Source organism: Macaca fascicularis, chromosome 5 (assembly GCF_037993035.2).
Source record: "Macaca fascicularis isolate 582-1 chromosome 5, T2T-MFA8v1.1".
Lineage (NCBI taxonomy): Eukaryota > Metazoa > Chordata > Mammalia > Primates > Cercopithecidae > Macaca > Macaca fascicularis.
Window position 1 is genome coordinate 52272858 of NC_088379.1, and position 27721 is coordinate 52300578.

The 27721-nt window shown below is 38.4% G+C and overlaps 1 protein-coding gene and 1 long non-coding RNA gene across 6 annotated transcripts in view; one reads left to right on the plus strand and one right to left on the minus strand.

The window, feature by feature from the left end:
* LOC135970790 (uncharacterized) overlaps window positions 1–25130 on the minus strand; it is a 42600-nt gene extending 17470 nt beyond the window's left edge. The window contains exon 1 of the long non-coding RNA XR_010586641.2: window positions 24853–25130. This is a non-coding gene — a long non-coding RNA (uncharacterized lncRNA). The remainder of the gene's footprint in view (window positions 1–24852) is intronic.
* RASGEF1B (RasGEF domain family member 1B) overlaps window positions 1–27721 on the plus strand; it is a 613701-nt gene that overhangs the window by 462266 nt on the left and 123714 nt on the right. The gene's annotated exons all lie outside the window — the stretch shown is intronic.

Sequence of the window (27721 nt, forward strand, 5' to 3'; positions counted from 1 at the left end):
TCTCACCTTGGGCTTTCAGGCTTACTGGATAATCCTACCATGGCTACTGAGGGCAGATAACTCAAAATCTGAACAAGATGACCTCTAAGATCCATTTTTTTTCCCTCTGACCACTGAGTCTGGCCCAGATTTTATTGGAGTTACTCACCCTCTTTCAATACTTGTTTTGATCTAATAATGCTACCCTGCTGTGTAGTAGACTTTTCCAAGGGCCCTGACTTGGTGCTGCTTCAGTCTTTCCTCCTAGGCAAAAGTTTCTATCAGAGCGTGACCTAGGCTAAACTATATATGAAATCTAGAAATGCATTTTATAACACACAGGTAGAGGGTACTTTCCAAGAGCATCAGTGATCTGGAGCATTTTAGATATTCTTACAGATAAGAGACTGCAGAAGGTAGCCATTAACATTCTGTTTGTCGATTCAAGGGCATGTCAAGCTTGAACAAATATGCCTTGCAAAATTTATTAAATTGTAAGCCAGGAGTATGTTGTAAAAGTCACATCACATGGACTTAGTTAATCTTTATTATTCTGTAATGTAAAATATATGAATTGGATCTATTCAGTGGGCATAGAGCCATAGGTCTCAAAAAAATTCACTAATAGCTGTTAAATGATTCTGCTGTAATGAGTGTCAGGAAAAGTTGATTCTTGTTATACTTTTTCAACAATACAAAAAATACTGTATCCCGGGGTCCTTTGCTAAAGTTGGGGGGCTATATAGCCACAATTTTCATTGCTGAAATGTCGGTGTGAACACATAGAATTGGCTTTTTCAGAGAAAAGCTTCCACTTAACCATGTGAGGGGCCTATGAAAATCTCTTGGAAAGGGAAACAGTTCACAGGGAGAATGAATGTTTAGTTAAATCACCTGAAGAGACCAACTGTACAAAGTTACCAACAGATACACTACCTGGTTATTATTTAAGAAAACTGGAGTTTCCAAGTAGGATCTATGCTATTACTTTTGGAACCCATCAATGTTTGAATATTGGAAAAAAATATATTTTGTTTGAAGAAATGATTGGTGGCTGAGCTCTGGAGGTAGTATAATGTAAAGCAGTGGTCCTCAAGTGTTCCAGTGCATGAGAATCACCTAATGGGCTTCTTGCAAATGCAGATATCAGGCCCTACCGTGAGACATTCTGGTTCAGTAGATTTGGAGTGAGGCCCTATAGTCTGTCTGCAAAATAAGTACCCAGGTGATTTTGATGCCAGCTCCATGAAACACTTCTGAAAAAATGAGGAAAGAGCATGGATTTTGATAGTGGACAGAAGTAGACAAATCCTAATTTAGCCACTTATTTGTTTGTAGTCTTAGGCAAGTTCCTGCACTTTCTGAGTCTCAGTGTCCTTATCTGTAAAATGAGGATATAATACTCCCATAGGGTTGTTGTAAATATAGAATAAAGTTTGTATAGAAAGCACATGCAGCATGTAGTAGGTATTTAGTAAATGTTAGCCTTCTACCAAAAAGTTCTGCCAGGGTTTATAAAAAGTAGAATGATAAAATGAGACTTGGAGAGGAACTGTAAGTCTATTATTAGTACATGACTGTGTAGTTTATTGTCCAAACTGGGACACTTTTGAAAATTAAAGGGAGGTTCTAATAATACTTTTTGTTTTTAGAGATGGAGTCTCCTTCTGTTGCCCAGGCTGGAACACAGTGGCATGATCATAGCTCACTGCAGGCTTGAACATGTTGGCTCAAGTGACCCTCTAGCCTCAGCATCCCAAGTATCTGGGACTGCTGGAGCATACTACCATGCCCAGTCTGCCATCAATAATTATGCTAAGGCAGCCAGTATAAACCCAGGACTGTATAGTCACCTTAATTATCGGTAAGATAAAAGATCATATATTTGCATTGACTAAGCTCAATCTACTTGATATAGTTCGGATGATTCCCCCTCTCCAAATCTCATGTTGAAATGTGATCTCTGGTGTTGGAGGTGGGGCCTGGTGTGAGGGTTTTGGGTCATGGGGGTGGATCTCTCATGAATGACTTTGTGCCACCTTTGTGGTAATAAGTGAGTTCTCACCTTGTTAGTTCACATGAGATCCGATTATTTAAAAGAGCCTGGCATCTCTCTTGTTCTGCCTTTTCTTTCTGCCATGAGTAAAAGCTTCCTGAGGCCTCACCAGAAGCAGATTCTGGTGCCATGCTTCTTGTACATTCTGCAGAGCTCTGAACCAAATACACTTCTTTTCTTGATAAATTATGCAGCTTCGGATATTCCTTTATAGAAACACAAAATGGACTAACACGTTACTCTCCATGATTCTTAAACTGAAAGAAGTGCATGTGATCTTTTCAGTTGACTTTGCAAAAGCTTTTCAACTACTCTTGGTAAGCTCCTTGCTGCCAGGGCCTGTCCCTAATGCATTTATACTGTCTCTGCAATGGCTGGTATTGGTACAATGTACTAAACATAGTAGATTCTTGAGAAAAGATTTTTTGAATGACTAAATGGATTATTATCAGCACTTTAGTTTCTGCATCAATCCAATTATTTTCAAATAACAGATATTCTAAATCAATAACTTCCATTTTCTGTTTTATCTGAAAATTTCCAAAAGCACCAGAATGATGAGGATCATAGCACAATTCTGTTCAAATTTCTCTATTTTTTTCTATAAAGAATTATATAGAATAAAACCCACTCCTCCCATGAATCTCTAAATGCAGATCGACATCTTCATATGCCAAAGGATGCTATTTTAATAACAGAAGCTGGTTGGTCTTTCCTTTTAACAGGGTATCATACTTGCTATCAATAGATACTTTGGTAGTCATGAGAAGAATGACAGAAAATAAAAGAATTTTTTAGCTCTTTTAATACCTTTGAAGCTGAAATAATTTAAAATATAAAGAAAATGGAATATCAAGAAATGTTGATTTAAAGATATGCATTGTAGACATGTTTGTATCGGCAAAGGACCAGAAACAGTTTGTGTTCAACAAGGTGGGGCAGGTGAAATAAATAATGGTAGCAGTTCTTAAAATGTGGCCCATGGACTTCTGTGGTTGACTATAAGAACAAAGCTATTTTCTTAGTAATACAAAAACATTCCTCACCTTTTTCGTAGTTTTGACATTTCCACTGCAAATGCAAAAGCAATGGTAGGTAAAACTTATGGTGCTTAGCATGAATCAAGATAGCGGCTCCCACTATCTTAGTAGTGATTATATTCTTCACCACCACATAGTTTCATTTGAAAAGAATAAAAGGCCAATTTTACTTAAGAATATCCTTAATGAGGCAGTATAGGTGATGACCAATTACATTAAATCTTGACTGTGGAGTACTTGTGTTTTAATATTCTATGTGACAAAATGGGAAGCACGCAAAAAGCATTTTTGCTGCGTATCGAAGTGCAGGGGTTGTCTCAAGAAAAAGCACTCTGCAGTTGTTTCAGTTGGAAGTTGAAGAAAAATGACAGACAGATAAAATGACAGAATTGAGTATTTGAAAGAGACTGTCTCAAAAATAAATGAAGTGAACTTGCCAATTCAAGAAAAGCACTGGTCCATGTTTCTTGACAGTGGTACATATTTCTTGACAATGGTACAATTTGAGTTGTCAAAGGAAAATTAGAAGTTCAAAAAGCAGGCCGGCACAGTGACTCACTGTAATCCCAGCACTTTGGGAAGCTGAGGTAGGCAGATCACTTGAGGTCAGGAGTTCCAGATCAGCCTGGCCAACATGGCGAAACCCTGTCTCTACTAAAAATACAAAAATTAGCTGGGTGTGGTGGCATGCATTTGTAGTCTCAGCTACTCGGGAGGCTGAGGCAGCAGAATCACTTGAACCCAGGAGGCAAATGTTACAGTGAGCTGAGATTTTGTCATTGCACTCCAGCCTGGGTGACAGAGCCAGACGTCTCAAAAAAAGATTTTTTTGGAAAAGTATATATCTGCCCCTATGAACTTGACAAAATCTCAATATTTAATAACTTTTTGGGAAGATTGGTGTTGATATTAATTAATATAATTTTGTAATATGATATAAAATATGTCAACATTTGAAATAAATGGGTAATGCATGATGCTGCAAAATCATGTATGGGTAAATGATTCATTCAAAGTGTAAGATAGCTCAATAGAATTTAATATAACCAAGTAGGAAAAGTTTATTGAGGTAGCTTCAAATTCTATAATGCAACTAACCTTTAAGAAACTACAAGCTGGGCACAGTGGCTTACACCTGTAATCCCAGCACTTTGGGAGGCCAAGGTCGGTGGATCACGAGGTCAGGAGTTCGTGACCAGCCTGGCCAATATGGTGAAACCATATCTCTACTTAAAATATAAAAATTAGCTGGGCATGGCAGCATACTCCTGTAGTCCTAGTTACTCAGGAGGCTGAGGCAGGAGAATTGCTTGAACTTGGAAGGTGGAGGTTGCAGTTAGCCAAGATTGTGCCACTGCACTCCAGCCTAGGCGACAGAGCAAGACTCTGTCTCAAAAAAAAAAAAAAAAAAAAAAAAAAAAAAAGAAAGAAAAGAAAAGAAAGGAAAAAGAAGAAGAAAAAAGAAACTACCACTTTGGCTGGGCTCAGTGGTTCATGTCTGTTATCCTAGCACTTTGGGAGGCTGAGATGGGAGGATCACTTGAGCACAGGAGCTCAAGACTAATCTGGTTAACATATTGAGACCCTGTCTCTACAAAAGTTTTAAAAAATTATCCAGGCATGGTAGCATGCACCTGTAATCCCAGCTACTTGGGAAGCTTCAGACAGGAGGATTGCTTGAGCCCAGGAGTTCCAGGCTGCAGTGAGCTATGATAACACTACTGTACTCCAGCCTAGGAGACAGAATGAGACCTGTCTCTAAACAAACAAACAAAAACGAACTACCAGTTTGAGTTTCAGTGTAGTTGGAGAAGAACATTTGCAATTATCTAAAAAGCCTATTAAAATACTCCTCCCAGTGGGGGCATGGTGGCTCACCCCTGTAAATCCTAGCACTTTGGGAGGCCGAGGCAAGTGGATCACTTGAGGTCAGGAATTTGAAACCAGCCTGGCCAACATGGCAAAACCCCTTCTCTACTGAAAATACAAAAATTAGCCGGGTGTAGTGGGAAAAAAAAAAAAAAAAAAAAAAACTCCTCCCTTTTCTACTTCCATATCTGTGTTAGGCCAGATTTGCAACGAAAACATCATCTTGCAACAGATTTAATGCACAAGCAAATATGAGGATTCAATTGTCTTCAGTTAGGCCAAACATTAAGGAGAGTTACAAATGTTATAAAGTAATGCTATTTTCTCTCTCTAAATCTTTTTATTTTGAAAAATATATTAATTTTAATTTTCACCAAAAAGTATATTATTCATATTAATATGCGATGGTCTTATAACTCAATTAACTTATAATTAATATATTTTTAAATGTATCATGATTATTTTCTGATATATAGAGATAGATAGAACTCTTTGAGATCTTTAGTAATTTTTGAGAATATAAAGTTTTCAGAGACCAAAAATGTTTAGAATTGCTGAGTTATGGTATATTGATAATATGGAATTCTCAAAAGGGGGAAGGGTGGAAGTGGCATAAGGGTTAAAAACTTACCTATTAGGTGCAGTGTTCACTATTTGGGTGATGGGTACACTAGAAACCCAAACCTCACCATTATGTATTATATCCATGTAAAAAACCTGCCCGTGAACCCCCTGAATCTACAAAAAAGTGGGGGTGCTATGCAATCATGGAAAAGAGTGAAGTAGATTTATATGTGTTTCTGTGAAATTTATTCCATCCTATATGAATGGAATGAAGCAAGTTGCATTATAATATGTATAGTATGCTTCCGTTTGTATAAAAAGGGGAGAATGAACATATAAACATAGTTATATATACATATTATTTATGTGCGTGTTATATAAACATACATATACACCATTATTATTATGAATGAACTGTGTTTACATTTGCAAAAGTGGCCTAGGATTTGGGTACAGGGGAAAATAACTTCATGGTATATCCTTTTCTATTTTTAATTTTTTTACAATGGATTTATGCTATTAAAATTAATAATTTTTAAAAATAAGAATTATACAAAGAAGTAATAAATTGTCCAATATTTGATTAAACTGCTTAATAGGACAGAATTGGTCATAAATCTTAGAAATATTAACACGGAGTTTCCCAACTTTGGCTCATTAACTATTAAAAGAATGTCTCCTTTTTAGTTCACAGTTTCAAATTTTAACTTCAATCATAGCAAATAAGTACTTTTTGTCCTGCTTCCTATCTTTCTAAAAACATTTATTTTTCATTCGTGTTAAGCAATTTTACTGGCAGTGCTTATTTTTGTTAAAATGGAATGGCACAATTTCATAGGCAGGAAGTGTCTTTCCTTCTCACTGGATTCTGTTTATCAGAAGAGGGAAAGAAAGGCAAACAGAACATTTAGGACAGAAAAGATAAGAATCGCGGGGGCAGAAATTACCAAAAGAATACGGGGAACAAATGAGAATGAGAAAGGGATGGGTGACATTGGGAGGGGCATGAGGCCAGAGAGTGAAATGGGACCGAGTGAAGAACAATCTGGAAAGAAATCAGGAGAGGAGGAGGCAGAATTAGTGCAGGGTCAGAGAACAACTGGCTAGGGAGGAGTGAAAAGGGGAAAGAAAAGCAGAAACTGAAACAAGAAACTGAGTTGAAAACAAAACAAAACAGTACATTGAAGAAAAGTAGCCCCCTCAACAAGTGACTGAGGGATTGCTGACCTTGGCTCCAAGAGAAATGGGAATAAAAATCTCCAGACAGAAATTCAGTGGAAACTGAGGAATTGAAGGGGACATGACACTTGACAAGAGGGCAAATATTTTGATTTAGATGAGGCGCTTTCCTTTTAGATATAAATTCTGGGTAGATAGTTTCCAGGTGCCAGTTATGGGTCTCTCTAACTTTCTGTCCCCATGTTCCATCTGGGAGGCAGAATGCTAGGGAAGGGGATGCTGGGCCAGCTGGGTAAAGAGCGGGAGAGGAAAAAGAAACCCCTGTGATCCCTTATCCTGTGAGGAGAAGGGAGGGCGCTGAAAGCATCCTTTCTGCACTAGCCGTGCAGCTGGAGACCGTGTCTGTCCCTCCAGCTGAGCAGCAGCCCAGCCACTTCTGACCCAGACAGTCCCTGACAAACAGCGTTCCACCCACCAGCCTCGGACTGTGGCCAAGGAGCTGTGGGAGGCGGGGACTTAGCAGAGCAACCTCCACACTAGAAGACAAGGGAATGGAAATGTTGAGAGAGAAAGGCAAAGAGGGGACTGACAATCACAAAAGTGACATTTTACAGCATAGAAAAACTTTAGTACCTAAATGGAAGAACAAGGATAGGAAGAGGAGCCTTCACTCGAAGGAACAAGTCAAAAATACACCCAACTGGGTTTTGACCTAAGGGTTTGCCTATGATTCATTTTAAGGAGTATTATTTATTCTGTGATGATAAAGAATTTGGGAGTTCTGTGTCAGCAGTTTGTCACTGTTGTTATCATCACCCGGATGCTAGATCGCCCGATTTTAGGGCTGAGCTCTGGCAACTGGAACCCAGTTCTCCAGGGTTAGAACTGTGTCTAACCCTGATCTGCTCTTTGCAAGCAGCTGGCTGTGCCATAGAAAGGACACCAGCAAGCTCTACCAGGCAACAACAGAACTAGCTGCACAGGAACAATGTACTGATCTGCCAGCGTAAGACATGTATTAGTCCACAGTGGATGCTAGGATGAACATCCACAGAAAGCAAGGATGGGACAAGCTAGTCACATTCTTGTCTTTTGGTACCATTATGACCTGTCTATACCATTTCAGTCAGGCAGAAATATTAACATAATAGCCCTAATATTGGGCTAGCACTAAGAAAGAAGCATGTGTTCTCAAGTGATGCAAAAAGTAAGCAAAAGTTTTTTTAAAATTACCCTAAATATAAGTGATCCTGCTGGGTGTGGTGGCTCACGCCTGTAGTTCCAGCACTTTGGAAGGCCGAGGTGGGCGGATCATGAGGTCAGGAGTTCGAGACCAGCCTGGCCTACATAGTGAAACCTTGTCTCTACTAAAAATACAAAAATTAGCCGTGCATGGTGGCGGGCACCTGTAATCCCAGCTACTCGGGAGGCTGAGGCAGGGGAATTGCTTGAACCCAGGAGGTGGAAGTTGCAGTGAGCCAAGATTACGCCATCATACTCCAGCCCTCCAGCCCGGGTGACAGTGCAAGACTCTGTCTCAAAAAAACAAAAAACAAAAAACAAAACAAAAAAAAAAAAAAGTGATCCTAAAACAGCTGGGGATGAATCATTCAACACAGTTGATCATTTGTCCCTTGAAACACTAGATTAATTTTATTGTAAGCTTTTTATGTGGGATTATATTAAGCAATGTAATTCAGTTTTCAGCTTCTTAAAAAGTAGATTCTGGTTATATTTTTGCCTTTCTTTATTAGTCAGTGTTAACTATTGTTAAATTTAAGTTATTTTCCTCTACAATTATATATTGATGATCTGGGACCCACTAAAGGATGTAGACTTGTTTGCCCCTATACACAATCTGTATATCAACTGGATGCTTCCAGGTTTTCTTTTTATAATTTTCTGTTCCTTTCCTTGTTGCCGCACTATCAGTAGCTACTCCACCCCTTCTCAACCCCCATTCAACTTGTTGGCTCTAATCTACTACAGGCTTGGAAGTCAAATAGCTATGTGTACAAAATTATGGCTAAGGTAACAGGAAATAGGCTCTGAATCAGTACGTGAGCAAAATACCTGAACTTTAGTGTGTCAAATGTGTCAGTCTGTCGGTTTCAGTGTGTGAACTTTGTGGCATTATTTGGATGCCTATAGTTATTTTTCTTTTGTTTTATATTCTCATCTATGATCTCATTAACAGAGACTTCCAGGTGAATTCAGGAAAAATGAAGTACTTTTAACATAAATTGAGGAAATCCTAGCCAATTGTTGAGCTTTATTGACCACAAACTTGACAGTGGAAATAATATTTGCAGAAAGGAAGGGCAGATTATTTTCTCCACAATCGAAACACATTTATTACTCTAAAAACCCTAATTTGTGGCTATTTTACAAAATTTTAAAATAAAATTTTTTTAGATTTCAAAACTTTTACCAAAGATACCTACTATTAATATTATGGTCTTTCAGAAACTGCCATTTAAATGACTGCTGGTTTTCTTTTAAATGGGAGTAATAAGATGGAATTACAGAGCTCATCATTTTGTATATATAGTACAAGTTTGTAACGTCTCTACATATCATAAATATTTTTGCTTTGCAACATAATCTCCATTAACAGCTGAATTATTGCATAGTATATTGAATGGACATACTTCAATGTGTATATTTATTGGTCATTGTACATACCATTGTATTTAGATTTTTCCACTTACTTTATGAATTTATGTATTTGATATCTGAACATATTTTTTAGCAGATTGTTTTAATTTTGCCTTAATATTTTTTTCTTTTGTCAGTTTTAACCATACTGTATAGATTATACAAGATAAATTCATTTTTCTAGCAAGATGTATTTTACAAAGATATGAACTAAAAAATAGAATTCATTTGGATGGAAACTTTCTTGACAGCAACCTCTGTGAAAACACTAATCAAAGATATCTGAGGTTGTTTTGTTTACTCAGATGTCAAAAAGTTTTTTCTCTCTTTCTCATCTTACTTATTTTAAACTTGGTCTTCCTTTTCTCATTCAAAATAATGATCTTTAAAAAGCTACTCCTTTTCTGAATCTCCTGTATTCTCCAACCTATAAATAAAATCCTTTGACTCCTTTTGAAGTAGCAGTGATTCAAGCCTTATACTTAAACCAGGTGTATTATTTTTATATTTATTGGTAATATATTACTTCATAGCATCCAAATGGATAAAGAGAATTTTGGTTACAGAATGTCCATGCTAGAGGCAAATCTACTCACCATTGATCTTCCTCACAGATATCTTGAGAAAGAATATATAGCCTTTATTCCTCTGTTTCTGAAGTACATGGAAACTATAGCAAGGGATTTAAAATCAGATTATATCACTTATTAAATTTATTAGGATTTATTTTATTAGTTGTACCCACCTAGCATGATTTTCAGTAAGAGGAGAAACTTCCATGTGGAAACTCAATAATAGATTTAAAATACCTGAGTCAGGTATTACACTTCTCTCAAAGATTTAAGGCGTCCTTGAAAAAGAGTCTAAATGCAGTAAGTCAGTGTAATATAACCAGTCTGCTGTGGGACATCTTCACCATGTCAGATCTCCCAGTAACAGGCTTTCCAAACGTGGGCTAGTGACAAGCTTACCTAGGCCTCTGTTTCTTCATTTGTAAAATTAAATGATTTGGTTCCATGAAGAGATTGTAGATAAGCATAGGTGCTACTCCTGGTTAGAATCTCAAAGAGAGTCAACATTAGAATGTTGCTCTGAAAAAGCTAAGGGATAGGAAGAATATTCTTCAGTTATGACATAGACTCCACCACTTATACAGGTTGGAGGGAAACAATACTTTCTCATTTTCATGATTACAGCTGCTGGTTTCATTTCCTCCTTTGTAGGAACCCCCTGTTTTGACGTACAGGAAGGATGCTTGAAATAGAAGTGAAAGCAGAAACTCCAGGGCAATATAGGAAACACCAAGTGAATGATATGCCTGCAAGGGGACCTAACTCTTTATCATTCTGAGTAATTTGGAAGGAAAGGTATTTAACAATGTCTACTTCCTCAAATAATACCTTCCTTAGGTGAATGTACTGCCTAAAAGATATTAAACATCTGAGTCCAAATTTCAAAGTAGAATTTCCCAAGGAATTTTCTTATATTAGAAATAAAGGTTGTCACCAACTATCAGAGATCAATTGAATTTTTTTGTTATAAATTCCTATCAGTTTACTATTAGTAATTAAATAGTTAGGGGCCTTTGAGTAGAAAGACTGTCAAATGAGACTGGCGATACAGATGGCTTGTAAAGAGAACAGATTCACCAAATACTTCTAAATGAGTAGCTAGTTCAAAGCAATCCAAAGCACCTCTATTTTGCCAAGCATGTTTTTGGTATGGTTATGGACATGGTGCTTCTGCAAAGACATTGCCCTAAATTCAGCATCTTTCTGCATGGTTGCTTATGCTTCAAGCTGTTTAATAGCCAGCCACAGCGCCCTCCAAGTCTGGGCCTAGATTAGCATTTTTAAATCTTTTTTGATCACAACCCGCAAAAAAAATGCATCCTAAACCATGACCCAGGACTCCCATATGTGAATGTATGCTTGTACGTATATCCATACCAGTCAGAATGGTGATTATTAAAAAGTCAAGAAACAACAGATGCTGGCAAGGTTGTGGGGAAGTATGAACACTTTTACACTGTTGGTGGGAATGTTAATTAGTTCAACCATTGTGGTAGACAGTGTGGCTATTCCTCAAAGATCTGGAACCAGAAATATCATTTGAACCAACAATTCCATCATTGAGTATATACCCAAAGAAATATAAATCATTCTATTAAGAAGATACATGCATGTGTATGTTCATTGCGGCACTATTCACAATAGCAAAGACATGGAATCAATAGAAATGCCTATTGATAGACTGGATAAAGAAAATGTGGCACATGTACACCATGGAATACTATGCAGCCATAAAATAGAATGAGATCATGTCCTTTGCAAGGAGGGACATGGATGAAGCTGGAAGCCATTATCCTCAGCAAACTAACACAGGAACAGAGAATCAGACACGGCATGTTCTCACTCATAAGTGGGAGCTGAACAATGAGAACACATGGACACAGGGAAGGAAACAACACACACTGGGGCCTATTGGGGTGGGGTTGGGGGAGAGAGAGCGTTAGGAAAAATATCTAATGCATGCTGGGCTTAAAACCTAGATGACGGGTTGATAGGTGCACCAGACCACCATGGCACACGTTTACCTATGTAACAAACCTGCACATCCTGCACATGTACTCCAGAACTAAAAATACAAATTAAAAGATCAAAAAAGAAAGCATATCCAGAAAGAGTCTCAGGAAATGATACTCTTACCAGATAGGATGAGATTTCCTGTTTTAGCATACGTTGCTTTATTTGTTAAAATGCTGTGATGACGCACTATACTGACGATACAATCCACAAATAGGTTTCAGTCTACAGTTTGAAAAACATTGATCTAAATTAATAATTATTATGATAATAAATATAACAACAGTGAATAACAATACAATAAAAAGTTTCAACCAACAGAACCCTGGGTCTTCTTTAGAAGAATTAGTTATTTAAGAATGACCTTGAGCAGGAGATATAGAGGGACTATCTTATAGTGTACGAGGATTTTCTGAAAATTAATAAAATTGTGACAACCACTTTGGTGACTCTGTCTCATTCTACTTGTGTTCCTGATTCATCTAAATACTGTTGCATCGGATGTTTGAAAGATCTGCTTCTATATATACTCTGATCTTAACCGGACTTGAGAATTAAAAGATAATTTAAATGTATAACACACATAATTTTTTGAGCTGCTAAGAAAGAAAAAAAATGCTGCTAATTATGACCATAAAATCCCATGAGTTCTATGACATTATGAAAAAACATACTTTTTTTGAAAGTGTTGCTTTTAAAATGAACACTGAACTAAGACTCACTCGGGGGATCTCCTCAGGTTTTCTGAGTCCTGTGTTCTTCCCTTTATAGGAGAAATGGGAATTTGCTTATCTGTGGGGAATATTAGCTAGGATTGTATTCTATTAATTTTATGGAATTTTTTAGAATTGTAAATTTGAAAGCCATCCTTAGTGACAATCTTGATCCTACCTCCTCATGTTACAGTTGAAGAATCTGATACCCAGAGAGCTGATGTGACTTGCCCCAGATAACATAACAAAGTAGAGACAAAAGTAAGTTTAAAAGAGAAAAGAGGCCAGGTGCGGTGGCTCACGCCTGTAATCCCAGCACTTTGGGAGGCCAAGGTGGGTGGATCATCTGAGGTCGGGAGTTTGAGACCAGCCTAACCAACATGGAAAAACCCTGTCTCTACTAAAAATACATTTTGTAGCCAGGCGTGTTGGTGCATGCCTGTAATCCCAGCTACTCAGGAGGCTGAGGCAAGAGAATCGCTTGAACCCAAGAGGCAGAGTTCATGGTGAGCTGAGATAGTGGCACTGCCCTCCAACCTGGGTAACAAGAGTGAAATGCGGTCTCAAAAAAAAAAAAAAAAAAAAAAAAAAAAAAAGAAAGAAAGAAGAAAGAAAAGAGAAAAGAAAAAAAAACATCTAGTTGTCAGACTGGAAAGCAGAAGTGGTAGCCCAGGGAAAATCGGGGATAGAACCCAAAGCTTCTGGTGCATTTGTTATATCTCCTCAGCTTTTCATATGGAATTGGTCATATTAAAAACAAGGTCACTTTTTAAAAAAATAACCATAGGCTCCTTCCATCCTTTTAATTTAATGTTTACATTCTGTGAAGAGATATAAATTATTGCTGGAAACTCTTTCTCAAACATCATTTAAATTATGATACTAGTATTTATTTTTCCTTCCTAAGAACTCAGGAGCTGCTTTGGTTTCAAATCAATTATTTACTTTCTGTCAGGTGATCAGGATCTTCTACTATTATCTTCATTTGTTTATTTATGATTTATACCCTACACACTTTCTATAAGAATTAGCTCGATCAGACTTTCCACCTATTTATCTTAATCCAGTCACACTACCCTATCTACTGTTTCAGTAAATCCCCTGTCATCATCTACATGTGGTGTGAAACTTTCCAGTTCTGGAACTTTACAAATGCTCCTCATTGTTAACTTCTGTTTTCTTGTAAATCCAACATTTATCTTCTTTGGAAAATAATCTTTAATTAACATTATTTTGTGGTCCATACATGTTTAAAACATATTCTACATTCCTTTCATTTTCACTCAACAATTAACTTGAAAGATGCTTTCTAACTGATCTCAGCTTTTATGTATTGTGTTCCCTTAATGGTACCACTTTTGCACTGCCCTGACTTCAAGGATGATGCTCCGTCTAAAACGTTTCCTGACTCATGTGGTCCCTGTCCTCAAGGAGCTAACAATTTAGTAGGCAGGAGTATTCACAGACACACACACACACACATGCACACACACTCCCCACTGAGCTACAGGAAGACACATGCACAAAACAGCAAAGCTGTGTTCATGCTTATTCATAAATGGTTGGTTCATCACCTCATGAATAGCAGAAGGCACAGAATATTTGGCTAATGAGAGACTCTGACCTCCTCTCCCAACACTCACTATCTGCATCTTAACATTTATCCCATACTTAATTGTCTCCAGTTCTATTGGGGGAAGCCGCCCCCAATAGTTAACGTGGGGTCTTTTCTATTTCCCTAAGCATCAGCTGGTCTGAGAAATAAAGGGAAAGAGTACAAAAGAGAGAAATTTTAAAGCTGGGTGTCCAGGGGGAGACCTCACATGTTGGCAGGTTCCGTGATGCTCCCCAAGCCATAAAACCAGCAAGTATTTTTAGTGATTTTCAAAAGGGGAGGGAATGCATGAATAGGGTGTGGGTCACAGAGATCACATGCTTCACAAGGTAATAAAATATCACAAAGCAAATGGAGGCAGGGTGAGATCACAGGACCACAGGACGGGGCAAAATTAAAATTGCTAATGAAGTTTCCGGCAGGCATTGTCATTGATAACATCTTATCAGGAGACAGGGTTTGAGAGCAGAAAACCTGTCTGACTAAAATTTATTAGGCGGGAATTTCCTCGTCCTAATAAGCCTGGGAGTGCTACAGGAGACTGGTGCTTATTTTATCCCTTCGGCTTTGACCGTAAAAGACAGCTGCCCCCAACGGGGCCATTCATAGGCCTACCCTCAGGGGCCGCATTCTCCTTCTCAGGGATATTCCTTGCTGAGAAAAAGAATTCAGTGATATTTCTCCTTTGCTTTTGAAAGAACAGAAATATTGCTCTGTTCCGCCCAGCTCACTGACAGTCAGATTTTAAAGTTATCTCTCTTGTTCCCTGAAGATTGCTGTTATCCTGTTCTTTTTTCAAGGTGCCTAGATTTCATATTGTTCAAGCACACATGCTCTACAATCTGTGCAGTTAACGCAATCATCACAGGGTCCTGAGGCGACATACATCCTCCTCAGCTTACGAAGATGATGGAATTAAGAGATTAAAATAAAGACAGGCATAGGAAATCACAAGGGTATTGATTGGGGAAGTGATAAGTGTCCATGAAATCTTCACAATTTATGTTCAGAGATTGCAGTAAAGACAGGCATAAGAAATTATAAAAGTATGAATTTGGGGAGCTAATAAATGTCCATGAAATCTTCACAATTTATATTCTTCTGCCATGACTTCAGTCTGTCCCTCTGTTTGGGGTCCCTGACTTTTGGCAACATCTCTCCCTTTCTTTTTATATAAACGTGCCATGGCGATGAAGGCTTGTTCGTTCTCTCGATTTTGACACAGGATTCTTTCACTGGTCCAACACGCTAAAAACAAGCCGATTTAACAGGGAAACATAATTCCAAAATTTACTACAATGGAGCCCCCAATAAACTTAATCCAGGTTGTGGGGTTTAATCCATAAATATTTTCTGCCACCTGATCTAATGCCTCAGCTCCAGGCACAATGGATAAATGAGCTTGAGAGGCTTCAAAAATTTGTTTCTTTAATTTGGTTATGTCCATTGATAATTATCTTCCCTACCCAGAAGGTGTCCTTTGACTGTTCCCCATGAATGATCAGTCTCATTATAGGAATACAGGGTGATACAGAAATCAGAGGTATTCCAGTCACACTGCATTTGCATGCGATGTTCGAGGCTCATTACCCGATCTCCAAACCAAATAACAGACTGCCTTAAATCATTAATTTGATTAGCCAATTTTTGATCAATGCCTCGTTGAGAATTCCACATTTGGGTGGAATTGGCTTGCCAATGATTAACAAAATGAGCCGTTTGAATAGATTGATGTAACACCATTTCAGCAGTGGTGACCAGTGCAGTGACCATAATTAGGTCCATGATCACAGTGATTAAAGTGAAAACAAATCTCTTAGATCTTTTTAGAATTTGCTGTAACACTTCATTAATTAAATGTATTGAGGGGGAGGATTCCCAAGGTTTGGGCAAAGTTACCGGAATCCAGATTCCTTCTCAAGCTCGAACCAACATTACACTTTTCCTGGAGTCAAAATGGGAGTTAACACAAGTATATAAATGACAATTTATGCATTGGACAGTTTGACTGTTCATCCAAATTTTGATATTTCCCACTAACAGCATGTAAGGAGGCTTAACACAACTCTGTATAGGAGCAGTCAGGTTGGAGGTAAGTAAAGCAGAATATCTGGATCTACGCTGATAGTGAGAGAGGGGGACAGTAGTGGGGACAACAGAGAGAATAGTTTCCCCTTCCCATACTCACAGTCCAGACATGGCAATAGCCAATTTCCAAAGTTCTGGGTGTTCTGGGCTCAGAATGAGGAGTGTCATACGAGGCCTCGGTGAGGGGTGGGTAATGCCTTTATCTTCTTATTTTAAAGGAAAGAATGAGCTGAACCTCCTATGCAAAGTAGAATGATGATTCTCGTTCTCCTGATAAGAAATAAAATAAGCAGCCTCCAGGCATTCCCTTACACCAGAGGAGCAATTGTTTTTTAAACAGCCCTTTGGTGTCCAGTCTATTACTAAACCATATGAGTCATTTTTTAATATTACTGCATGTGAGTTAACACAGTCTTCCCAAATTAAAGTTTTAGATGGGCCCTCAAAATTTTTAGGGCATGGTTTTCCTGCAGGTTTATATTGAAAGTATGGGGTATCTCCCATTACTCCCCGTTTCATTTGTTATAAAGGTGAAAGGGAGAGGCCAGAGACCAAATGTCCCAGTTCCTCTGTAGCTGATTTATCCAGAAGATAAGCAGCCCAGACTTGAGTTTCTAAATGAATACAACCAGGTGCTTGTCCAAGGCACAGAGAGGGGTATTTATAACCCATGGTAACATTAAATGCAGTGCCTTCTTCTCCTGGTTGAGCAGGGCAATGGTCATCTGTAGCTCCAGGCATCCACACACTATTGTTAGTGTAGATTTCTGCAGGAGCGTCCATCCAGGTGAGAGGTCGAATAAGTGGAGGAAAAGGCACGTAAGCCTAATAAGAATAATTATGTGTAGTAGGTAAATCAGTGTGAGAGGAAACTGGTGAGACAGAAAGTATGAGGAGAATCATTAAATAAAACCTATTGTAAGTGAGATTGAGTGCTGAAGAAGGAAGAGAAGAACAGAGGGATGTTATTTTCAGGCTAATAGAAATGGTGAGATTTTTAGGTTTGTAAGGAGAAAAAGAAAGGTAATTAGAAGTGGGATTAGTTAGATGGGTCTCCATTGCCATCAGAGAGGATTGAATCAGACCCATTGTGATTTGGCATGACAGCTTCTAAGGAGTTGGCACAGATCTCACCACGTCTGAGGGCGGTCTCTGACACAGACATCTTTTCCCTGTGGTTTTCGTTTGATGATGTCCTGGTGAAACACAAGCATATCCTCTTTCCCACGTTAAGTAGAATTTGAGACGATATTTAAAGGTTTGGGGAAATCCTGTAAGGCAGTAATCACAGCAATTAACTCTGCCTTTTAGCAGAGGCATGAGGGGTAGAAATAAGCTTGTCTGTAGGATGTACATAACCAGCATTGCCATTACTGGAGTCATCAGTGAACACTGTAACGGCCTCAGAAATGGGCTGATCTTTGGTTAATCGAGGGACCACCCAAGATGTCATTTTTATCAAATCAAACAGTTTGTTCTTTGGATAATGATTGTCAATAACGCCAATGAAATTAGCCAAGTGAATTTGCCACAGTACGGAATGTTGAAAGGCAGCTTGAACTTTGAGCCGATTTAAAGGAACTACAATTAAATTCAGATGAAATCCGGAAATTTTAAGTATTGTACACCGTGCCTGTCTAATTAGAATGGCTATTTGGTCCAGATAAACAGGCAAAGTTTTTGACACAGAATGAGGAAGAAAACACTACTCTACTAAATCATTATGTTGAACTATTAGTCCAGTAGGGGAGTGCAATTAAGTGAAAACCAGAAGCTGAAAAGACTGAAATGGCTGTACTCTAGATAACTGGGCAGTCTGGATTCTCTCCTCTATGACTTCCAGTTCTAGTGAAGCCTCAGGGGTCAAAATCCTGGGACTGTGGAGATTGGAATCTCCCTGCAGCGCAGAAAACAAGTTAGACAGTGCATAGGTCGGAATATCTAAAGTGGGTCTTAAATAATTAATATTACCCTAAAGTTTTTGGAAGTCATTTAAAGTTTTCAAGGAATCTCTCCTAATTTGAACTTTTTGAGGTTCAATGCGTTGTTTATTGACCGCCATTCCTAAATATTGAACAGGAGTTGTCTGTTGAATTTTATCCTGAGCAATGTGTAATCCAGCCTCTGTAACACGGCAGCTCAAAATTTGATAACAGTCAATTAATTCTTTATCAGTGGGAGCAGCAATTAAAATATCATCAATATAATGAAGACTATAGGCCTGGGGAAATTGGGCTCGAACTAGTGACAGCACTTGTGCAACATAAAGCTGGCAGATGGTAGGGCTATTCAGCATTCCCTGAGGAAGTACTTTCCATTGATAACAAGCTGCAGGCTCCTGATTATTGATAGATGGTACAGTGAAAACAAATTTTTCACAATACGATTTATGTAAAGCAATATGAAAAAAACAATCTTTAAGGTCAATAATGATGAGAGGCCAAGTTTTAGGTATTAAAGCAGGGGCAGGCATGCCAGGTTGGACAACTCCCATAGGTTTAATTACGGCGTTAATGGCCCTTAAATCGGTTACCAATCGCCACTTGTCTGATTTCGTTTTTTTACTAGAAACACAGGATAATTTCAGGGGGAAAGAGAAGGTTCCACATTTCCAAGTTGTAACTGTTCAGAAACCAATTGAGTTAAAGTCTCCAGTTTTTTTGTTTGTTTGTTTGTTTTTTTAAGAAAGCGGCCACTGCTGAATCCAAACGGGTCTGTCAGATTTCCATTGTAAAGGGATAGGATCAGGAGGCGTGGCAGTGGCTGCCACTAAAAAGGATAACCTAAACCAGCCCTGTTTTCTTTCATAGTAACTGGGAGAGGTTTAGTAATCCCTTCATGCTTTGGATGGAGACCGAGTCCAGGAACAAATCCCATGTTTTCCATCATATGCTGACTGGGAGCACTATAAGAGTTATGTGGAATATTAATTCCAGCCCCCCATTGTGCCAGTGAATCTCTACCCCAAAGATTAATGGGGATTGGTGTGATACAGGGCTGAACTGTACCCTTTCGACCATTAGGACCAGTGCAAGGCAAGATAAATGTGCCCTCATAAACTTCCTCAGCTTTTCCAACACTTACTAGTCCCATCTTGGCGGGATGTTTAAGCCAGGAGGAAGGCCATAAACTAGAGGAAATAACAGAAACATCAGCACCAGTATCTACTAGGCCTTCAAACTTTTTTCTTTGAATGTGTATGGTGCAGGTGGGCCATTGTTTAGAAATTACATTAATCCAATAACTGGCCTCTTCACTGCTGGAGCCCATCTCAAGGCCACGTGTCTTATCTCCTTTGTTTAAAATGATATTAGGTAGCAAAAGCAATTGAGCTTGTTTAACAGTAGTAAAAGAAACAGGAGCTTGGCCTGGGGAAGTAATTTATCCCAAGCTCTCATACAGATATTTGTTAATTGTTTTGTGGTGAAAATATCAAAGCCTAACTGGGCATAAGTATTAGAGAAACTATTGGAACCTGTGAGCTGAGCCTGAGTAATTAGAATGCCATTAGTCTGATTTAGTTGAGCCTGGAGACAGGTCTCTTTTGACCACCAAGTACGAAACTGTAAATACTGAGATGGGGTAACAACAGCTTTTGCCAAAAGGTCCCAGTCTAAAGGAAGTAAAGTGACCTCTGTACAAAAAGTTTGCAATACCATTTTAACATAAGGAGAAGTAGGACCATACTGAGTACAAGCATCCTTAAATTCTTTTAAAAAAGTAAGACTGAGTGGCGCATATCGACGCAGACCAGAATGAGAGTGTGAGAAAGGGGAATTGAAGGAGTAGAAGAAGCAGAAGTATACTGGTGATTACAGGTGTCCATGTGTGAAGAAGGGTACAGAGAAGCAGGCTGAGTGGATGGCAAAGTGACCAGTTGAGGAACTGAGATGACAGGAGGGTGAGGGGCTGAAGTGGATGGGGAGGGCCTGTAGAATTACAGGTAAACTGTAGTTTGGTCCCAGAGCCATTAGGTGATGCCCAGAAGCAAATGCTGCAAAGGTTTGAAGAGGGAGGAATTAGCATATCTATGGTTCTGGGCTATGTAAGTCACAGGAGCTTCAAGTACCAGATCTTCATGAAAAGAAGTAAGATAAATATGGGATACGATTAAGCCAGAGTCACCAGAGTTAGACATTGAATTTTCAGCATCATAGTAGGGGAGGAGTAGCTGAAGGGAGAGGCTGATCAGATAACAAAGGCTGTGGGGGAGAGGAAGGTTGAGGAGGTATTAGGATGGCATGCACCAAGGCCCAATCACCCCAGTGAAGGGAACATAATTCCCTGTCGAGACCAGTAACAGGTTTACATCTAAAGTTCCTTTTTCGGGCATCCAAGGACACAATGTTACCAGTGCCCTGAATAGAGTGACCATATTTTCCATGGGCACTCAAACCATTCACTGTTTTAACCGGAGTTTAATATAGAAGAGATAAGTATAATTTTTATACTCGTGTCACCCATAGTTAACCCAGACCATACACAGACTACTCACTAGTCATCAGGGAGTCGAACACGCATATCTGTGGACTAAGCCGATGCAATTTCTCCCCATCTACCAAGGGGAATCAGGTTCCCACATGCACTTAGGAAAAAAGAAAGACCACGTTGGGTGCCAGATATCGGGGAAGCTGCCCCTGATAGTTAACATGGGTTCTTTTCTATTTCCCTACACGTCAGCTGATCTGAGAAATAAAGGGAAAGAGCACAAAAGAGAGAAATTTTAAAGCTGGGTGTCCAGGGGAGACATCACATGTCAGTAGGTTCCGTGATGCTCCCCAAGCCATAAAACCAGCAAGTTTTTATTAGTGATTTTCAAAAGGGGAGGGAGTGCACGAATAGGGTGTGGGTCACAGAGATCACATACTTCACAAGGTAATAAAATATCACAAAGCAAATGGAGGGAGGGAGAGATCACAGGACCACAGGATGGCGCAAAATTTAAATTGCTAATGAAGTTTCAGGCACACATTGTCATTGATAACATCTTATCAGGAGACAGGGTTTGAGAGCAGAAAACCTGTCTGACTAAAATTTATTAGGCGGGAATTTCCTTGTCCTAATAAGCCTGGGAGTGCTACAGGAGACTGGTGCTTATTTCATCCCTTCGGCTTCAACCATAAAAGACAGCCACCCCCGAGGGGGCTGTTCATAGGTGTAACCTCAGGAGCGCATTCTCTTTCTCAGGGATATTCCTTGCTGAGAAAAAGAATTCAGTGATATTTCTCCTATTTGCTTTTGAAAGAAGAGAAATATGGCTCTGTTCCGCCCAGCTCACTGACAGTCAGATTTTAAGGTTATCTCTCTTGTTCCCTGAACATTGCTGTTATCCTGTTCTTTTTTCAAGGTGCCTAGATTTCATATTGTTCAAGCACACATGCTCTACAAACAATCCGTGCAGTTAATGCAATCATCACAGGGTCCTGAGGCAACACACATCCTCCTCAGTTTACGAAGATGACGGGATTAAGAGATTAAAGACAAGCATAGGAAATCACAAGGGTATTGACTGGGGAAGTGATAAGTGTCCATGAAATCTTCACAATTTATGTTCAGAGATTACAGTAAAGACAGGCATAAGAAATTATAAAAGTATGAATTTGGGGAACTAATAAATGTCCATGAAATCTTCACAATTTATGTTCTTCTGCCATGGCTTTAGCCGGCCCCTCTGTTGGGAGTCCCTGACTTCCCGCAACACAGTTCCTCAAGGATGCTTTGTCACACCTCTGTGCCTTCATTCATAAGCTTATTAGCCTAGAGCACCTCTCACCCCCTTCTTCACCTGGACCACGCGTGTCCTTTACAAAATCTCGCAAGAAAGGTTCTTTCTCACCACCGCTCTGCCCACGCTCCCCTTCACCATGTGGCCATGAAGTTTGAGTGCCTATGGCCCATCACAGCACTTGTCACCATATCCTAATTGTCTGCTGACATTTCCCTTCTCAACCAACCTGACAGGTACTTGTGGTAAGGTGCCAAGGATCCTTTGGCACCTAGAATGGTGCTGGCAACTATAATCTGTGGTCAATTACGATTAGTCCAGAAAAATGAAGAGAAAATAAATTTGATCAAAATGCCATCCCTACCCTTAAAGGGAATGACACTTTGTGAAGTTAGTGAGCAAACAGAACCACAGGTGCTCATCCTAGATATTAGAAGTTATTCTTAGAGTCAGGTTGCTCTTCAGAGTTCATTTTTGATAGAGAATAAGTCATATAAGCTTGTTAGCCATATTTTAGAAAAAAAAAAAAAAACATCATCTAAAAGGCTAGAGCCAGCTGGATTTCTGTTTCAAAGACTCATCAGGTAGCCTTAGAAATGCTGTGTGTGTGTGTGTGTGTGTGTGTGTGTGTGTGTGTGTCTGTGTGTGTGTGTCTTTAATACTGCAGTAGTTTTATCCCTGCCATAATATTTTCCAGGTTGGGTAACTCCTCATACATCGATGAGCTCATTTTCCCTTGTTTCTTTACCTTTTAAAACTAGTTATATGCATATTAGTTTTAATAAAGTTCTATTAATTCGTTTCAGTTCCCTTTATCCTCTACTATTGCATATACCCCATTGACAATGTTTTCAGAGCCAGGGAAGGGTTCTTCTTAAGGAAGGAGAAGGCAGTTCAAATTTATTTTCATGTACTCAATGAAAAACCTGAATATCAGTCAAATTGCGTTCTGGGATTCATAATCTAGAGGTTTCCCTGTGCCTTGAACCACACAATAAGCACATCTTTGGACAGATCTTTGGTAGGACCCAAATATGAATCATTTTAGAGTATCTAAGTGTCCTGCTTTGTTAGAGGTCAGGAAGTTTAACCTAGCAGAAATGAAATGGACTCTGGAGTCATATAAATATCTGCAGAATGCCACATGCATCGTGAGGATGATGCAAAGGGCATCTGAGTCACACAAAGCTTGATTTATCCTCTTCTGCAGTTTGCCACCTGGATAGTGTTGGGCAGTTTACCTCTATACCTCATGAGGTTGTTATAAAATGTGTATGCAAAAGAGTACATATAAAGTCTCATAGATATTTAATGTAAGGTACATATTAAGTGCTTTAAAATGTTGGTTATTGCTAATATCATTTCTAGGTTATTTTATAAAATTGCTACAATATTAAATAATTTTTGGTAGCATCTCACATTATTCAAAGACTTAAATTTAAAAAACAGTCAGTAGCCTATTGGGCTTCAACACCAATGGTGATATTGTAGATTTAGGATTTTTTTATGTTACTTATTTCGTTTTGTTTTGATTTTTATTCAGGAGTGACTGCTGGCTTACCCCATGCCAAACATTAGTATTGTTACAAGGTTGAATCACACATGAATCTAGAATACTGTTATTGATATTCAATAGAGTTCCTTGTATGTGGAGTCCTTTGTAAAGCTCTCTGGTGGCTTCTTTTGGCTGAATCAATTACTTTTGAAAACTTTATTGATCCAAGAAAAACCTGAGCTGGGGAGATGACTTTATTAAATGATTCATAAATCCAAGAAGCAGCTTCCAAATTATTTTGTCCATGATATGTAGGAAGAGAGGTCTTATAAAGTCAACAGGAAACAAGAGGGATTTATTCCAAAAAATATAACCACACCTACTTAGGCCATGAGAGAGTACCTCAAGATTCTGCTTATAGATTCAAGGTTCTGGAGGCAGATTCTGTAAGCAGGACATCTATTTAAAAGAGCACAATGTTTTGGAAAGTTCTTTATAATTTAAGGGTAAAGATAGATTACTAAATAAAGAAAATCTAGATAAACCAATATTAAAATGTGAAGAGGGGTTGGTAGGATTGCAGGTAGATTTTTTAAATTTATGATTCCTTCTAACTTTTGTAATAAGATAAAAGTCACATGAAAAAGAAAGTGAATGCAGTTAAAAATTTATCAGAATGAAGTTCACAGACCTTTATATCAGTTCCTATCACCAGATACCAAGTCACCTTAGCTACTGATATAACTGTGAAATGGGAATTAGATTATATTTAATGTACCCAGGCTGAAATGCCCCTAGAAATTACAATGTTTGCAGCAATCCTCATAAACACCTGGGAGGACAAGATAGATGTCTAGGACATTTTTTTTTCCTATTCATGTGGATAACAGCATCTTCCACAGAATACTTTCAAAGGTACTTTTGCCTGGATCACTGAGACCCACATGCATCCTTTAATACTTCAGTTAAAACAGTGGTTAGAAACTGTGATGTTTATTCATTAAAACTGTGATCCTATCATTAAGAAAAAAAGAGGTGTCTGCTTGTTATTGCAAGGAAGTGGCACAGAAGCCTCTTAGTAAATAACTGACTTATCCCAGAGGACTAAGGAGAACTGGACAAATAGAATTTTACAAAAACAAACATACAAGCAAACAAACATATTTATAAAAATTAAGATACACCATATGAAGCAGACACTTTAAAAAATGAGTAAGCTTGTCTTGCCTTCCAAAGTTAAAAAGTTAGTAATTCGAATTCAGAAAACAAACAATAGAAAGACTTACTGAATAATTCTTACCACCAAAGAACAAAGCATGCCAAATGTCAGCTCGCAGAACCACATAAAACTCAGCTTCTTCCTAAACCAGGAAAGATGAAGGAAATCATATAACTAAGAATGCTTTGTGTTTTAAATTTTGGTTTCACTTTCTGGTGGCAAAATAAAAAGTCTCTTTCCCAAAATGAAGCCAAGCGATCTTGTAGGTAAACTCTGTGGGCTAGAAGCCATTCAACATTGAACTTTCAGTTAGACCTCAGTTAAACAAAAACTCCAAGTGAAGAAAGAAAATCTAGAGTCAACTACATTGAGAGAGACTGGAATAATTCCACACCTGCTGATGGCTGAGCCTCACCCTCTGTTGAGTAAAAGTTTGTGTTGGTTGTGGCAAGGGAATCTGCTGGGTATGCCAGGGAAGTGTGTGCTTGTTCATTTTTGTATGGTCATTCCTTTCAGGTATGAGTCCTTCATAAGAGAGGAAGTAGAGTGTAGATTTATTATAGGTTTTAGGTCTATTTTTGAAATTGTGTTTGGTGCATTTAATGCAACTGGTCATTGCAAAATCTACTTCAGCTGTGTAAGTGAAAAATATGGACTGTTACCTTGTTGCCCCTATGAAATTCTGTACTTGGTATTTAGTATATACTCTACATTCATTAGTTGCATCTGACAAGATGTTCTGCCTTAGCACTCAGTTGCAGTCTTTTCCTTTTCTTTCCTGTTCATTAGGCTTTAATTCTGAGGACCATATGAGGGTAGAATATGTTATCTTTGAAAAATTACTAAAATTTATATAGGCAAACCACTTTCTTAAACTTGATGGCCAAATGTTAGAATGTTAGTTTTCATATCATTTATAATCTTGTCACAATTTACTTAATGAAGTTTGGTTAGATTTCAGTGAAAATTATCTTCCAAAGTAGTTTCCCCCACCCCAGGAAGGAGGTAACTTTACTACAATGAGTAAGTATGGTGCAGAATTTCATGCAAATGAGGTGTGCCAGCAGTGTACTAATTTAAATGTATGTAAACGAAAACAAACAAAAAAAAAGAATGCACAAACTCGCTGTTACTTAGATCACTGCAGCTTCTAGGACCCAGTTTCTTTTACTGATTTTAAAACAAAACAAAACAGAAAAACCTGTAATATTCAAATGAAGAACTCCTCACTCGAATAAAGTTTTATGATTAGTCCCTACCTCTACCTGCCATTCTAAACACTGCTTGTCTTGAATGGCAAATTATGTTTTGTGAATCACTGATCTTTCTTAGTTATTAATCATTATTTACCCAGAAATCCATGGATAAATAGACACCACCAGCAGGTGGTTCAAGCAGTGACAGGTAGTAATATTTCTAGTCTTCTCTTTAAAGACTTTCAGGGTGGGACACAAAAGGAAACTCTCCAAATGGCTAACTACACATTTGGTTGAATAAAGATTGATTTCTACAATTATAGCAACATCATCCCAACAGAGATAGAGAGAGTAAAGTGAAGTTGTATATTGGAATTGTTAGATATTATATAACTTTGCAATTCATTTGTTAGAGTAGTAATATGGTTTGGCTCTGTGTCCCCACCCAAATCTCATGTTGAATTGCAATTCCCAATGTTGGGGAAGGGACCTGGTGGGAGGTGAGTAGATCATGGGGGCAGATTTCTCCCATGTTGTTCTCATGCTAGTGACTCAGTTCTCACGAGATCTGCAGGTTTAAAAGTGTGTGGCACTTCTCCCCACCCCCACAACTTCTCTCCCTCCCCAACGCTCTCTGCTGCTCCGCATGGTAAGATGAGCTTGCTTCCCTTTCACCTTCCACCATGATTGTAAGTTTCCTGAGGCCTCCCAGTCATGCTTCCTGTTAAGCCCATGACACAGTAAATCAATTGTACCTCTTTTCTTCATAAATTATCCAGTCTCAGGTAGTTCTTTATAGCAGTTTGAGAAGGGACTAATACAAGTGAGCAAAGTAGAAACTAGATTGTGGGACTTCATGTAGGTATCCTGTTCATCAGTATTTATAATACCAGTAACTTTAATTATAATGGAAGATGTCATTTTTCTCCACGTATCTTTTATTTTTGAAATTCTATTAGCAGAATGTTTATTGGTGCAAAGTCTTTCCCAGATTTTTTTAAGCCAGGTAGTATTCCATTTTTTCCCCACAAAAACGGTAATTTGATAACTATAAAATCTAACCCTTATTGAAAAATGTTAATATATGTTATCAATGTTGGTAAATATCTCGCTGTGTGATTTTTGTTTGAAGGATAGATTCTGAATTGTTTGTCAAATAAATATTTAATGAGCATCTGTTATTTGCTAGCTAGCGGGAATTCTGATCTCAAGGCATTTCAAATCTAGTAAAGGAAACAAATAAGAGATGATAACAAATCAATGTGATAAAGGTGAACTTTAAGAATAAAGAAAATATGCTGCAATAAACTTAGCAATTTATTGGCTCATTTTTCTGAAATGTATAAGATTACACTAGCCTCAGGGCCAGCTATATCTAGGGGCTCAAACAATATTATCAGGACCAGGATGTCTTTCTGTCTTTCCAGCTCTTCACTTGGCTTTCTTTGTGCTGGTGCCATTCTTAGGCAGCAGATTGGTTCCAACAGCTCCGAGCTTACTCTCACCAAAACAGAAACCCCAACTCATTAGTTCATGCAGAAGTCTCAGGGCTGGCTCTAATTAACCTTTCTTGACTCATGTGACCACTTCTGATACAGACACTGTGGTTCCTGTGATACACCATTGTCATTGGCTGTCTGGTTATATGGATTGAGTTAGGGATGGATAAGTCTACAAGGAAAATCAGGGTGCTACTAGCAGGAGAAACAACAGATGTTTCACCATACATAATCACCAGTT